The 17,036-nt window shown below is 41.0% G+C and overlaps 1 protein-coding gene across 5 annotated transcripts in view; it reads left to right on the top strand.

The window, feature by feature from the left end:
* The window catches only part of GRIA2 (glutamate ionotropic receptor AMPA type subunit 2), a 268,701-nt gene that overhangs the window by 94,002 nt on the left and 157,663 nt on the right, over positions 1 to 17,036 (top strand). The window lies entirely within an intron of this gene.

Raw genomic sequence — 17,036 nt, 5'->3', positions numbered from 1 at the left:
CACTTTTCAAAAATGACCTCCATAATTGAATTAAATAATGTCAGTATTGTTGTAAGATCCAGTTCACTCATGGGATGCATATCACATACTTTATGGAAAAAGTGCAAATATATTTCAGTGGAATCATGCATTCTTTATTCTTTACAATACAGTGCGTTACACATTTCCTACAAGCAGTGGTCTTCTGGATGCTTTGTAGAAGAAATGTGGAAACTTAATATTTATTTCTATGTAGGAAATTTTTTAGAACGTTTTATTGTGTAAATACATGCTTTGCTTTTGGAGCTTGAATTTTAACAAGAAAGAATGTGAACTTTTGTTATACTCACTTTAATATTTTAGTAAATCAAATCCAGTAAACACCAATTACCTAGAAATGGCCATAAACATTAGACTAGAATGATAAAAATGGATCATTTTAATCATAATGATTCTCTTGTGAAATTTACAATAGAGCGATCCTTTTAGCTGACCATCTAGAACCGTGTTCCCCAACTCCCGTCCTGAAGGTCCACTAAGAGATCATGTTTTCAGGATTTCCTTAGTATTGCACAGGTGATAATGGCAGCACCTGATCAGGCAATAATTCCATCACTCGTGCAATACTAATAAAATCCTGAAAACATGATCTTTTGATGGCTCTTGAGGACTGGAGTTGGGGGAACACTGATCTAGAATAATGTTGGCGATAGTTGAATTTTTTGCGGCCACTAGTCAAATGTGATCTTTTACTGTGGTAAAAGATCTTTCATCCTAAAATAATGTTTCTACAAAAACATTCTTTGATAGGTTGTTTGCCCTTTAAATGTACCATTGGGCGTGTATGGCAAGCTTGAACTATTGTAATGACCAATATAGACTAAAATGTGAAGGGATGCGTCAGTGGCCATGGAAATTAGCTAAAAGTAAGATAATGGTAAATAACCATTGAATAAATGTTCATCTGTTCAACAGCAGAAGTGTACAGATAATAAGATCACTTACAATTCGTACTTGAAAGTTTGCGAATCTTTCAGAATTTTCAATATTACAGCATGTTGTGGAAGGACCTGAAGTGAACAGTTCATGGAAGAAAATTCACCAACATTACAGAGTTGAAGCTGTTTTGTAGGGAGGAATGGGCTAAAATTCTTCCAAGCTGATGTGCAGGAAAAATCAACTACCTAAACATTTAAATGCAGTTATTGCTGCACAAATTGGGTCACACCAGATACCGAAAGCAAGGGTTCACATAATTTTTCCACACACAGACGCGATATTGGATAATTTTTTTTTTTTCATTTAAAAATGTCAAAGTGTAAGATTTTTGACTCACTTGTTTGAGTTGGTTCTCTTTATCTTGTAGGACTTTTATGAAACTCTGATGTAGTTATAGGTCAAATGTAATGTATGCAGAAATATAGAAAATAGTGAAGCATTCACAAACGTTCAATCACCACTGTACATATGGCTATAAGGCTGCGGATCAGACGCCCGCAGATTCTTTCATGCGAAAGAATCCGGCCGATTATGCTAATGACACTCGGCTCAAACTGTCAGAGTCTGAGCCGAGTGTCATCTTAGTGTGATCCGATTCTCTCGCATGAGAGAATCGTATCACAGGTGCGGAGAAGACGAAGAACTTAATTTCTCCATCTTCCCCATTGTCTGAGTCCGCGGATGTTGAACTGCATTCAGATGAAATCTGAGTGCAGTCTGATATTTCATGTGCACCCATATAATTGTATGGGTACATGTGATCTGAATTCCGGAGCCACTAGTACCATGCTATTATTTTTTTCTGATGCCGAATTGGCATAAGACAAAAATAGCTGATCTGCACTACCCCATAGTATAACACTGCTCCAAGTGCTATCCGATAAAACTTCAGATAACACTCAACCATGTTATATGCTCATGTGAGTTAACCCTTACCAAAGTGATCCTGCCTGGAGGAAATCAAGATTTACCACAAAACCAATATTGCCAATAATACTACTATATAAGATTAAATAATACCGCTACGCCAATGGTCGACACAGACCGAAGAGGGCACCTGTGAAAGAACAGTAAATAGGCCCTTTGCAGTCCAATAGCTCATCATAATGCACAACTCCACCTGTTTTGGGGATGGAAATGGGCCACCTTACCTCTTGGACCCCTGTGCGGTTGCACCAGTGATAGGTGAGCCCCGGCACTATGCCATGGCTGCATAATACCACCACATAGTGACAAAATAATGACATCATACTGATCATTAAAGGAGTTGTACTCCCCTCAATACATTTTTGGCAAGTAGTAGTGCAGTCCACCAAATCCTAATGGTGAGTAATGTGCACATTAGGATTTGGCTCTGCTTTCCAGGTCCAGCAGTTGTCACGTAATTGCAAGTATGTAATTTCCATACTTGTAGTCATGTACCTACTAGAGTCTCAGTCACTTTGCTCATTGTTCTATTAGATTTGGCACGTGACTACAAGTATGGAAATCACATACTTGAGATTAGGTGACAACTACTGGAACCGGCAAATGGAGCCAAATACTCACGCTAGTTCTTGCCAACTATTTACTCAGATGCTAACAATCCTTTTAACAAACATGACTGTACCAATAATAAATAATACCAGTAATATCAAATAATACCATAACCAAATATTTCCAGCATATATAAAGTAGTAATAATACACCATACTGATCATTAATGAAAACCACTGTACAAAAACTGATATTACCACCTTACGCTGAGCATTTAATGCTCTGCCGACAGTATATGTGTATACTGTACAGAGATACTCACCAGTGACGTTCACGATCATTGAAGTCATTCATTTCGCTTTCCTTTTAAATTTGCCATCCTCTTACAGCCCAGATGCCAGAAGCAGCCTGCAGTCTTTCGGGAGTTGATGGCTCTCTTCCCCGCTCCAGCTGTTAACAGTATCGGCTTTTTATATACAGTATGATGGCCACTTATATTGGTAATAGTTTTGTAGACCGATGCGGCCCACGGTCAGACTGGCCCATCTGGCATTTGCCCGGTGGCCATTCCGACCCTGCATATGGCTGTACTATATTGTGCGTCAATGCTTCCTCTGCAGAGTACCTGGATGCATTAAAACCAGCAGAGCACCATACGACAGCACAGGGAGTCCCAGTTGTGTCTGTAGTATAACACTGCGCAGGGGACATCATTTGCTGCTGACAATCTCCTACATACTGCCATGCCAGGTGGAAGTCTTCTATAGAGAACTATGTCATCGGATGGACTGACACAGCACCCATTAGAGAATTGTTATCTATACGATTTCTTAATTTACTCTATTAGCATAGGTTCAATGAAGGTGAACTTACAGTAGACTTTAAAAACTCACATTTTATTATATTAAATTGTCAAGCAGTGATTTTCTCTAATGCTCGAAAACACGAGAGTGAATAATGGTCATCCGGAAGGTGAAGGGGAAATTCTCCCTTCTCCCTGTGTAATCATACAAAAGCAATAAATCAGCAGCAAATACAGCAGTGACAGAATAACTTAACTGAGGCCATGATGGAAACGAAGTGCAATCTTCTCAGCAATGTATTTGTTTATTCACAGATGTCAGTCTATACATGATCAGTCAAGATGTTTAAATGAAATGGCCCGACATTAATGGAATACATTTTCTAAAAGGTTACATTTAATAGATTTATTTTAGCTTGCAGCATCCATATTAATGAAATGGATTAACTATTTATAGCCTGTTCTTAAGGACCTTACGCTCCTGAAAAGTAGGTTGTGTGTGATGAATGTATTACCAATACTAACATTATGTGCATGAGAAGTAACTAAATAAATTGGGGCATATTTATCAATACTTCCTAATTCTTATGCCTGATTCAGATATCCATGTTTCCCGTACATGTTCCATCCCTGTTGTGTACCCATTTTAGTCTATGAACATATTCATATCTGCATTTCTTTAAGGAGACCAGATGTCCACAAAAAAAACCCCGACATGTCCATTTTTGTTCTGATTTGTGGAACAAACTCGTCGATTCATTTGATTGTGTCAGGTGAAAAAAGACAATGCTTGACTGCCATCCGTGTGTCATCTGAGTGCAGTCTTAGTTTAGCAGGGTTGTCCTCCACTTGGGCATTCCCTTAAAGGGAATCTGTCAGCAGGTTTTTCTACCTCATGTGAGAGCAGCATAATGTAGGCAAAGAGAAGCTGAATCCAACAATGTATCACTTAGATTACTGGGTGCAGCAGTTGTGACCCAATCAGAGTTTTTAGATTTAACAATGCAGCAGAGCTGAAAAAGCTAACCCCGCCCATACCAGGCTCTCAGTGCACACAGTCTATAGACAGTGAGCTGCCGATCACAGAAGGGGGTGGAGTCAGACATGCAAGCAGGCTTCCGGCTAGTCACAGCAATGTTAATCACAAGGTGATTAAAGCTTCAGTTTAAGTTAACAATAACACACAGCCGTACATGTGACACATGGTTGAGTTCAGTGTTTTAACCCCTACCTTATGCTGTCCTCAGCTTACATAGCAAAAAAATGCAGGCAAATTCCCTTTAATTACTAAATTCAGTATTTGGTGAGTATTTTACATCAATATTTGTAAGCCAAAAACAGGAGTGGGCAAAAAACACAGAAGTGGTAAAGTGTTTCTATTATACTTTTCCTTTGAATGTTCAAGTCCTAATTTTGGCTTAGAAATACAGATGTAAAATACTGACCAAATACTGAACGTTTGAATGTAGCCTAACAAATATTTACCTTCTGTCCCAGTGCTATTCCAACAATGTTGGGGTTTTGTGTCCTGGGGCTTGTATAACATTGTTATGCCATTTAAGTACTGCTGTCAATCAGTGTTCACAAATGAGCTGAAGTTCTCACACATGACATAACAAGGTCGCACGAGCCCTTGGAGACCTGGCACCCATAGAGCGGAAGGCTCGTGCTGTTACTTTTATTTTACATAGAGGAATATAGTATTAAAGAAGGAAAACAGATTATTTGACCACCAATGTCACATAACAGTAAATTCTCTACAGTGGGACAGTGAAACACTTGTTCAACGTCTATAATAGCAGCTCATAAAAAAATGTCGTGAAAGAACATAATTTTACAAAAAATTTATATTTTTATTTAATGCACATGAAAAAACATCTATATTAAGAGGTGGCATAAGTACATAAATAGTGAGCAATACTGAAGATATCAAGACCAGAGCAATCATATGATAGCACAATTAAAATTAGGTACTTGAAGCCGATACAAGTATGGGTGTATGAGCCACATGACCTATCCCAGCTGTTAGCATATAAGGTATCAAAACTTCATTCAGATGCTAAGGTGCACAGTGCATATATATACAAACAATTCCATTTAGCACTTGAAAGTAAATAAGAATATGATATTACTCACATATGTATTGCTGATCAGTCCAGGTATCAGTCACCCCTACGCGCGTTTCGGCGCTGTGCCTTCTTCTGGGGGTATATAGTGTATCTAAAAACCGGTATCCCTTAAATAATACTAATTGACCAATAGATGAAAGTGAGACAGGTCACAGCTACTAGAAGTAGCCAACCACTCACCATAATGCAAACACATAAAATCACGTGTGTCACTGCATTAACACTCCCATCCGGAAGCGTACAGCCATACCCACCGCATCAGGACGTAACCACCCGCCCCTCACCTCACGTGATACCAGGCTCCGTCTCCCAGATCACTAAACGCAAACCGGATGGAATAGCATGCCGCTGCAAGATGCTGTGGTAGCCATGCTGGTTCAGTATGCCTTCAATTTTTAATAAATCCCCAACAGTGTCACCAGCAAAGCACCCCTACACCATCACACCTCCTTCTCCATGCTTCACGGTGGGAACCAGGCATGTAGAGTCCATCCGTTCACCTTTTCTGCGTCGCACAAAGACACGGTGGTTGGAACCAAAGATCTCAATTTGGACTCATCAGACCAAAGCACAGATTTCCACTGGTCTAATGTCTATTCCTTGTGTTATTTAGCCCAAACAAGTCTCTTCTGCTTGTTGCCTGTCCTTAGCAGTGGTTTCCTAGCAGCTATTTTACCATGAAGGCCTGCTGCACAAAGTCTCCTCTTAACAGTTGTTGAAGCGATGTGTCTGCTGCTAGAACTCTGTGTGGCATTGACCTGGTCTCTAATCTGAGCTGCTGTTAACCTGTGATTTCTGAGGCTGGTGACTCGGATAAACTTATCCTCAGAAGCAGAGGTGACTCTTGGTCTTCCTTTCCTGGGGCGGTCCTCATGTGAGCCAGTTTCTTTGTAGCGCTTGATGGTTTTTGCTACTGCACTTGGGGACACATTCAAAGTTTTCCCAATTTTTCGCACTGATTGACCTTCATTTCTTAAAGTAATGATAGCCACTCGATATTTTTTTACTTAGCTGCTTTTTTCTTGCCATAATACAAATTCTAACAGTCTATTCAGTGGGACTATCAGCTGTGTATCCGCCAGACTTCTGCACAACACAACTGATGGTCCCAACCCCATTTATAAGGCAAGAAATCCCTCTTAATAAACCTGTCAGGGCACACCTGTGAAGTGAAAACCATTTCCGGTGACTACCTCTTGAAGCTCATCAAGAGAATGCCAAGAGTGTGCAAAGCAGTCATCAAAGCAAAAGGTGGCTACTTTGAAGAACCTAGAATATAAGTTGGTTCACACTTTTTTGTTAAGTATATAATTCCACATGTGTTAATTCATAGTTTTGATGCCTTCAGTGTGAATGTACAATTTTCATAGTCATGAAAATACAGAAAAATCTTTAAATGAGAAGTTGTATCCAAACTTTTGGTCTGTACTGTATATAGAGTAGATTTTGCAGTTTACATAATTTTGGCAAAACTTCCACATGTGAATTATACTGAAAGAAATCAGGTGAAAAAGGTGCCATGGTCAAGCTGTAAATGTAGTTTTCTATGTACTGTTATATAGTGTAAAATCACAGCCCCTAATAAAAATTTAGCCCCATGGGCCCCAGTGGCTTTGCTAGAGCCTATAAAGACATATTCACCTGTAAAAGAAAAAAAATGAATAAAATTAAATAGGTCTCACAGAAAATGCAACAATAAGATAATTTTCTACATTATTACTACTTCTACTTCTACATAGTAGTCATGCAGTTACCAAATAACAAATATTATCATTATAATGATCAAGTCCGTTATACCAAGACCAATATACCAATAATACTACTAAATACCACCACACCATGAAGATATATGATCACCTTATTGTGTCTGAATATAACCAACAATTTATACCAAGACAATTATCACCATTGCAAGTTGCACAAAGGAGCTCTATATATAGTGTATAGTGTAAATGTACAGGTCATACAGTGATCACCAATGATATTATACACAGGAGCTCTTTATATAGTATATAGTCTAAGTGTACAAGTCATACATTGATCACCAGTGACATTATACACAAGAGCTCTATATATAGTATATATTGTAAGTGTACAGGTAATACAGTGATCACCGGTGACATTATACACAGGAGCACTGTACATAGTATATAGTGTACAGGTAATACAGTGATCACCGGCCACATTATACACAGGAACTCTATAGATAATATATAGTGTACAGTGTTAGTGTACAGGTAATACAGTGCTCACCAGTGACATTATACACAGGAGCTCTGTATATAGTGTACATGTAATACAGTGATCACCAGTGACATTATACACAGGAGCTCTGTAGATAGTGTACAATGTAACTGTACAGGTAAGTCCAATGACTCACCTGTAACATCTCGAATTGAAGCAATCCATTTTCTTCTTGATCTGGTGCAGACCAAGGTGACTTTTTTCTGCAGAATGTAACACAGACATCTGATCGCTGGTAGACGACACTACACACTTTTTCCCCCCTTCTACACTGCGTTAGATGAAGAAGAAAAGCAACACAGTACATTCCTGGTGCCCTGCACAATATCAGTACCTCACTTTTGTTCCCCACACAGTGACAGTACCTCAAAAAATAAAGCATGCTACAGTAAGTAGTGATGTCTTCCTTTGTGAGCCTCTCATAGTAGAAATGTCATTCTCTGTGACCTTATACAGTATTAAATATGTCCCCTTTCGTGACCCCCATACAATAATAAAATTGACTTTTGTGCTGTTATACAGTAGTAATGTCTTTGTGCTCAAGTACATCAGTAATGGCCCTACCTAGTGGCACCCATACAGTAGTAACATACACCTTTTCTGCCCCTAAACAGTAATAGTGTCCAGCTCTTATGCCCCATTATAGTTGTAACATTCCCAATTTTGGCCAAATATATTATTAAATTATGAGACCATACTGGAGGACATTATTAGTTTATGGGTTCACAATGGGAGACATTATTAATGTCCCCCTTTGTCATCTCATGCATTAATAATCTCCCCCACTGTGACCCTATACACTAAACATCACAGAAAAAGAAACAGCCTTACCAACACCAGGTCAGATTACCAATGCACTAAAATGATGCAGCCGATCCCCATGATAAAGATGAGGGCTGCACACCTGCAAAATACTGAGGAAACAACCACTCATAAACCTACCAATTCATGGGGGGGGTGGCTGTGTAGTATTATAAATGCCCACAGATGAGGCTTGCATAGGATGCCAGTCCTATTTGTGACATCCATACTATTAGATCACTAATAATGTCCCTTATTTCTGTCCGACGTACACTTATAATGTCCCTCATTTTGGCACCTATATTGTAATAATGTCCCCCATTCAGACCCCATATACTTATAACATCCCCCATTAAACATCCCCCATTCTGACCCCCATATACTTATAATGTCCTTAAAATACTTAAAATGATACCTAAAAAAAACAATCTGTCATAGGTAGTGATGAGCGAACGTGCCCGGATAAGGTGTTATCCAATCATGCTCGGGTGCTAACCGAGTATCTTCGGCGTTCTCGCACGCTCAGGTGCTAACCATGTATCTTCGGCGTTCTCGCAAAATAGTTTTGCGTCGCCGTGGCTGTTGGACAGCCGCAACACATGCAGGTATTGCCTGTTTGTCAAACAGCCGTGAATCATGCAGCTGCGGTGACGCAAACCTAATTGATGAGCATGCCGAAGAAACCCGGTTTTCACCCAGGCGTGCTCGGATAACGCTTTATCCGAGCACGTTCGTTCATCATTAGTCACAGGGTCAAGTCCAAGTTTCAAACAGAGGGTAAGACAGCAGAAAAGTAGTTGACGGGCTGAGATCTGAAATATCAGAGCAGTTGCAGCTACAGTAATTCATGTAATTGCAATAACTGTCATGGAGAGGATGACATGATGGGATGTAAATAGAGCACCATGCATCCTGATTGGCCAATTTTTCAAATAAATCCTAATATACATAAACATTAATTAAAAAATGGGCTGGGATGGGTGGCAAGGTCATCACCCAGCAGAAAAAAAGACTTTGATAACCTAGGATCTTGAGCTGGTAGTGGGTGCACGCCCTGAGATTTCGTCAGTACTGCCCACTCCACGGCCAGGCTCCACTGCCAAGCACCTAAAAGTGGAGGCAAAATGTGCAGCGACACGGCCGGGTAATTATGCAACATTATATAAATCTATCCTAAGGGTGAGTCCTTATATATCTGTAGTACCAGGCTCAATTTTGTAGCCTGACGCAGTTCAGCGGAATAACAACAGATACAAAAATGCAGTAGTTGCCGTCAGGCTTTTTACCTGATTACAATCAGGAGCTGGCCCGGAGCTTAATCCCAATGTTACACGAAGTGTTGTGATCCAGAGTCCAAACCAGAACAACTGATTTACCGGACAGGTGGGAAGGCTTCCTTTATAAACAATGGTATTATTCCCCCATCAGTTTCCATCCGTGTTTTATTAAACATGTATGGAAATGATGCTGTGGTGCATATATGTGAACCCAATCTAAAGTGTGTTTTTTCTCAACAAAAAATGCTGCAGACAAAAAGCATATTAAGATAGTCTAGTCTAAATTTGCACTGGCTAAGGGACCCTACACACTTTAGATAGCTGACTGCCGAATGATCGTTTGACCAATTGTAAGGCCGACAGCTGTCTTGCCTAACTCTCCCATTCACATTCGCTTTCTCTGCAAAGCAGTCCTGTGTTCTCTATGAGAGAGCTACTACTACGAGACATCTCGGACGGCGGCTTACCTTTAGAGGAGAAAAGGATTAGCAGTCCGAAAACTGAATGCTGATCCTTATCTCCCTCAACATCATCTGTTAGGGTAGAGTTGGGGACACCTCTACAAATCAGCAGAGCCCTTCGATATTGGTTGGCTCGGCTGCCATTAGCCTTATGTTTATGTGGATCCTAAGAATTAGACGGTATTGATAAATATGTCTGACACGTTACATCTTTCCCTAACCAAAATCTAGCTGAAACATTTTTCATGCTGCAATAAAGGAGTAGTAAAATGAGAGAGAATACACAGCAAAAATGAGACATTTGAACACAAAAACAAATATCATTCATGCCTTTCTGAAATTAATTTTTTTTTTTGGTTAGCTTTTTTTTAACATGCAGCCGGATCCTGGTATGATATTTTTTCTGGCGTTTTTTTTTGTTTATATGACTAGAAAAATGGCCAAACAAAATACATTGTTTAAGCGTTTCAAGAAAAACTAGGGCACTAAAAACTTTGAAAAACACACTTAAAATGCAAACCTTTTTGTGCCCCAAAAAACACAAAAACTTTTTTTTCCAGGGAGACCTAAAAGACTGAGGCTGTGTGCCCACGATGCATTTTTTTAAGCGTTTCCGCAGCGGCAAAAACGCTGCAGAAACGCTTAAAAAATGCATGGTAGAAGGCCTGCCATGTTCCCCAATGATAATCCGCTGTGCACATGCTGTGGAAATTTCCGCTGCGGATTATCATTGCGGAAAAAACGCAGCACTACCAATTATTTTGCAGAACTGCTGCGTTTTCGCCGCCATTGACTTGCATTAGATCGCATAGATTACGCATCACTGTATATGTAGATGCACATTCCATGCGTTCTACTGTGCGGATGGTACCCAGGTCTAGAGGACAGGAGACTCTCCTCCGGACCTGGGTACCATAGAACCTGTTATTAAAAGAATAAAATAAATATTAGACTTACCTTCTGGCGGCCCGCACTGCGCTCCTCGCATGCCGACAGTTTGCGATGTACTGAAGGACCTGCGCTGACGTCATAGTCATGTGACGGGTCACGCGACGCTGACATTGGCAAGTTCTTCAGTGTAGCGCTGCCGGCAGCCGGGACAGAGGGAAACAAGACAGCGCGGGCCATCGGAGGGTAAGTATAGATTTCTTTTTTATTTTTTGACATTCTCTTGGGTCACACTATATAAATCCATGCTGTTTGCATGGATTTATATAGTGTGACCAAGTTGACAAGCACTTTCCAAGTGATGCTAAAATCGCCTGGAAAGAGCTCGTCAACCCGCATGCGGAAATGCAAGTGAAGAACGCTTCACTTCCGCATGTCCCTGGCAGGAAAAACGCATGTACAATCCGCATATACAATCCGCATATACAATCCGCATGCGTTTTACTCTGCCAGGGAGATGCGGAGACGCTCAGGAAAAAATCCGGAGCATTTCTGCATCGTGGGCACACAGCCTTATGGCTTCAAAATAGATAAAGCACTACATTGAAATGTTTCATTCTTCAAGTAAACATATGGAATTTATCTGGGATTAAAGTCATTTACATATACATAGAAGCAGTACGGCTTTCAATAAAAATAGATCATATGTAACATGGAATAGTAGCTATGGCTTTCATTCGTTTAGTTCAAGATTTATGTCTGCAGCCTATCTGGAATATTTCATCATGAAAGCTGTGCTTTCATCAGCAAATGATTAATACATTACAACACAAGGGTCACATGAAAAAAAAGATAAATTAGTGTTAGGTTTGATGAATTGGCAAATTAACACAGCAATTTACTTTCTGGTATCTGAATGTTGTGCATTTGAAGAATGGATCTTTTTCCGTCTTTGTTGATTAAAGTGGTACTGGGAAGTTCAGAATATTGAAAAAACTCTCCTTTAGGCCTCATTCAGACGACCGTGTTTCATGTACGTGTTTTACATCATTTTCACAGATAGAAAGGTATACACATATCTGCTTTGCAAGGTTGAAACGTTGCTGTCTACCTGTGTTATGTGATGTATTAATAAAGAAGAAGATGCTTTTTGATACCGTGGATGCTGTTGTTCCTCTCTTCACCTTTGGATTTCATGGAGGATTGGAGTCATCCTCTTTTTGACTTACTTGCACCCACTACTTACTGTATATATCAATTTACTTGAGGAGAGGTGCTGCCCTAAACTTGCTATTATCATAGACAGAACACATCCATTATAGTCTATATGGCTGTACATATATCCGTGTTTTTTTGCGAACTGTGTGTCCGTGCAAAAATCATGTAGACGCTATTTTTTATCAGCGTCATGGATGAAAATTACCCATACAAGTCTATGGGCCGGTGAAGATCACAGACAGCACATGGATGGCATCAGTGTACAGTCAGTGTGCTGTCGGTGATTAACACTGTACTGGATAGGAGAAGCTTTATCATTTATTTATCCATATGTGAAAATCACTGATGAAACACTGACGGTAAAAGCTGACCAAACACTGATAACACTTAGATCCAAAACACTGATGATACGCCTAACATTTTTTTGTGTACGTGAAAAAAACACGAACGTCTGAATTGGTTCTCACTAAGGCCACGTGCACACGTTGAGTATTTGGTGAGTTTTTTACCTCAGTATAGTCTAAACCAGGAGTGGGTATAAAATACAGAAGTGGTGAGGTGTTTCTATTATACTTCTCCTCTGATTGTTCCACTACTGGTTTTGGCTCACAAATACTGAGGTAAAAAAACTGACCAAATACTTAATGTGTGAACGTGGCATTAGACATGAAATACTCATGTTCACAGCACACTGCCAACATGCAGATCTGGACTATCTTACTACATAAAGAGCTTAATATATAACACATAGGTCACCAATAATACTTCCCAAATTAGATGCATAACACACAGAGACTAGAGCCAAATAAACTCAAGCTCAAGGAAGATACATATTAAATAAAAATATATTTTTAATTAGACAATTTAAAAGGGTATCACAATGTAAAATCAGTTTAAAAAACAGAAACCTTCCACTTCCAATTGCAGAAACCTTTCATATAAATAACACACACATGTATCAGTAGTAAGTGCCCTAAAAGAACGGCCCATATAATGAATATGTTTGATATTAGGCTTCAGACCATTTTGATGAATATTAGAGTAGTCCTTATCAAAACACTATAAAAAGGTAACTAGAATTATAGACAAAACATGAATTACATGTAATATGAATGTCAATACAGACCCAATTGATAGGACTATATCCAAATTGTAGAACAAGGTCTGATACTTAGCCAAAATAGTATATCAAAAACAAAGTGTCAGAGCATAGTGCAGGCCCACTAAAGGGATAGTACTTACAAGTAAACCAGGTATTCAGCATAGGAATAAACCCCGACGACGCCGTTTCGCCGATGCTTCATCAATGGGGGCGTGATGAAGCATTGGATGGACTCTACATGCCTGGTTCCCACCGTGAAGCATGGAGGAGGAGGTGTGATGGTGTGGGGGTGCTTTGCTGGTAACACTGTTGGGGATTTATTCAAAATTGAAGGCATACTGAACCAGCATGGCTACCACAGCATCTTGCAGCGGCATGCTATTCCATCCGGTTTGCGTTTAGTTGGACCATCATTTATTTCTCAACAGGACAATGACCCCAAACACACCTCCAGGCTGTGTAAGGGATATTTCACTAAGAGGGACAGTGATGGGGTGCTACGCCAGATGACCTGGCCTCCACAGTCACCAGACCTGAACCCAATCGAGATGGTTTGGGGTGAGCTGGACCGCAGAGTGAAGGCAAAAGGGCCAACAAGTGCTAAGCATCTCTGGGAACTCCTTCAAGATTGTTGGAAGACCATTTCCAGTGACTACCTCTTGAAGCTCATCAAGAGAATGCCAAGAGTGTGCAAAGCAGTCATCAAAGCAAAAGGTGGCTACTTTGAAGAACCTAGAATATAAGACATATTTTCAGTTGTTTCACACTTTTTTGTTAAGTATATAATTCCACATGTGTTAATTCATAGTTTTGATGCCTTCATTGTGAATGTACAATTTTCATAGTCATGAAAATACAGAAAAATCTTTAAATGAGAAGGTGTGTCCAAACTTTTGGTCTGTACAGTATATAAAACCCCTGTGACACAATGGCGGGGTGTCAATACATTACCGTAGCAGCCAATGCCCTACTGAACAGGTTATGTCACTGCCATTTTAGTGCTTCTATGAAGTCTATAGAATTTTCTTCTATATGGTATGGTTAATTTCACAATATCTGGCAATAATATAGTGTATTGCAGTATATAGTATAGTTTAAGCCTCATAGGAGGACTAATAAAGATGTAGAGTGGTAAAGTGTTTTAAATATTACAAAAATGATAAAAAAAATTATTAAATCCCCATATTTTTACAAATCAGAAAAAAAAATTACATAATATATATTAAAAAATCATATTTGGTATTTAAACATCCATAAAGTCTGATATATCAAAATATAAAATGGATTAACCCAAACAGTGAATATAAAGAAAAATAGAAACGCAAATAATTGCTGTGTTTGGGTAGGTTCACACAAGCGTATTAAAAAAAAACAGTCCGAGTTTCATCAAGAAAAGTGGGACGACTTTTTTCTTACATGTCATTCATCTGCTGTTCGTATACAGTCTGTTTTTTTTACAGCAGCAGCTATTAATCATTTACAGAACCATTTACAGTTTCTTATGTTTCAGAATTGAATGTATCATTAGAAATCGAATGCTAAACAGTGTCATCTGATTTTTTTCTCGCACCCATAGGCTTGAATGGGTGAGACTCATCCAATTTACGGAAGAAACTACCGTATTTTTCGTACTATAAGACGCACCTAGGTTTTAGAGGAGGAAAATAAAAAAAAAAATGTAAGCAGGGGGGAGGAGGGGGGAGTCTGCTGCTGACACTGATATAGGGGTAATGTTCCCCAATTCTGATAATATCCCCCATCCTAGTATATATGCCCCCCCTTCCTATTATACGTGGCCCCCATCCCCACCCTGGTATGCATGGCACCCCTCCATCCTGATATGCATGGCACCCCTCATCCCTATCCTGGTATGCAAGGCACAGCAATCCTCATCCTGGTATGCATGGCACCCCTCATCCCTATCTTGATATGCATGGCACCCCTCATCCTTATCCTGGTATGCATGGCATCCCTCATCCCTATCCTGGTATGCATGGCACCCCTCATCCTTATCCTGGTATGCATGGCACCCCTCATCCTTATCCTGGTATGCATGACATTCCTCATCCTTATCTTTGTATGCATGGCTCCCTCATCCCCACCCTGGTATGCATGGCACCCCTCCATCCTGATATGCATGGCACCCCTCCATCCTGATATGCATGGCACCCCTTCATCCTGGTATGCATGGCACCCCTCATCCTTATCCTGGTATGCATGGCACCCCTCATCCCTATCCTGGTATGCATGGCACCCCTCATCCTTATCCTGGTATGCATGGCCATCAATCCTCATCCTGATATGCATGGCACCCCTCATCCCTATCCTGGCATGCATGGCACAGCAATCCCCATCCTGGTATGCATGACACCCCTTATCCCTATCCTGGTATGCATAGCACCCCTCATCCTTATCCTTGTATGCATGGCACCCCTCAACCTTATCCTGGTATGCATGGCACCCCTCTTCCTTATCCTGGTATGCATGGCACCCCTCATCCTTATCCTGGTATGCATGGCACCCCTCATCCTTATCCTGGTATGCATGGCACCCCTTATCCTTATCCTGGTATGCATGGCACCCCTCTTCCTTATCTTGGTATGCATGGCACCCCTCATCCTTAACCTGGTATGCATGGCACCCCTAATCCCTATCCTGGTATGCATGGCAACCCTCATCCCTATCCTGGTATGCATGACATTCCTCATCCTTATCCTTGTATGCATGGCTCCCTCATCCCCACCCTGGTATGCATGGCACCCCTCCATCCTGATATCCATGGCACCCCTCCATCCTGGTATGCATGGCACCGCTCATCCTTATCCAGGTATGCATGGCACCCCTCATCCCTATCCTGGTATGCATGGCACCCCTCATCCCTATCCTGGTATGCATGGCACAGCAATCCCCATCCTGGTATGCATGGCACCCCTTATCCCTATCCTGGTATGCATGGCACTCCTCATCCTTATCCTGGTATGCATGGCACCCCTCATCCTTATCCTGTTATGCATGGCACCCCTCATCCTTATCCTGGTATGCATGGCTCCCCTCATCCCTATCCTGGTATGCATGGCACCCCTTATCCCTATCCTGGTATGCATGGCACCCCTCATCCTTATCCTGGTATGCATGGCACCCCTTATCCCTATCCTGGAATGCATGGCACCCCTCATCCTTATCCTGGTATGCATGGCACCCCTCATCCCTATCCTGGTATGCATGGCACCCCTCATCCTTATCTTGGTATGCATGGCCCCCTCATCCTTATTCTGGTATGCATGCCCCCCTCATCCTTATACTGGTATGTATGGCCCCCTCATCCTTATCCTGGTATGTATGGCCCACTCATCCTTATCCTGGTATGCATGGTCCCCCTAATCCCCATCACGCTGCACATAAAAAATTAACACTCCTACTCACCTTCCTTCTCTCTCCTCCAGCGCTGCCTCCTGTCTGCCCACACTGATCTCGCCATGTGAGCCGCGCATAGCGTCACTGCCATGCGCGGCTCACAAGGAGAGATTAGCTGCCGGGAGTCACTGCTCCCCATGCTGGGACTGTGTGCACGGGGAGCAGTGACTTCATGATCCTTAATAGCTGTCATACAGCGTAGCCGCAGCGTAGCTCCTGCTGCTGCCAGGCAATTGCGTGTGCTCG

The sequence above is a fragment of the Phyllobates terribilis genome, unplaced genomic scaffold (assembly GCF_046119375.1).
Source record: "Phyllobates terribilis strain yellow unplaced genomic scaffold, ASM4611937v1 Scaffold_1__5_contigs__length_1240528914, whole genome shotgun sequence".
Classification (NCBI taxonomy): Eukaryota; Metazoa; Chordata; class Amphibia; order Anura; family Dendrobatidae; genus Phyllobates; species Phyllobates terribilis.
The sequence above is the reverse complement of the archived record's forward strand: the minus strand, read 5'-3'. Positions and strand labels throughout refer to the sequence as shown.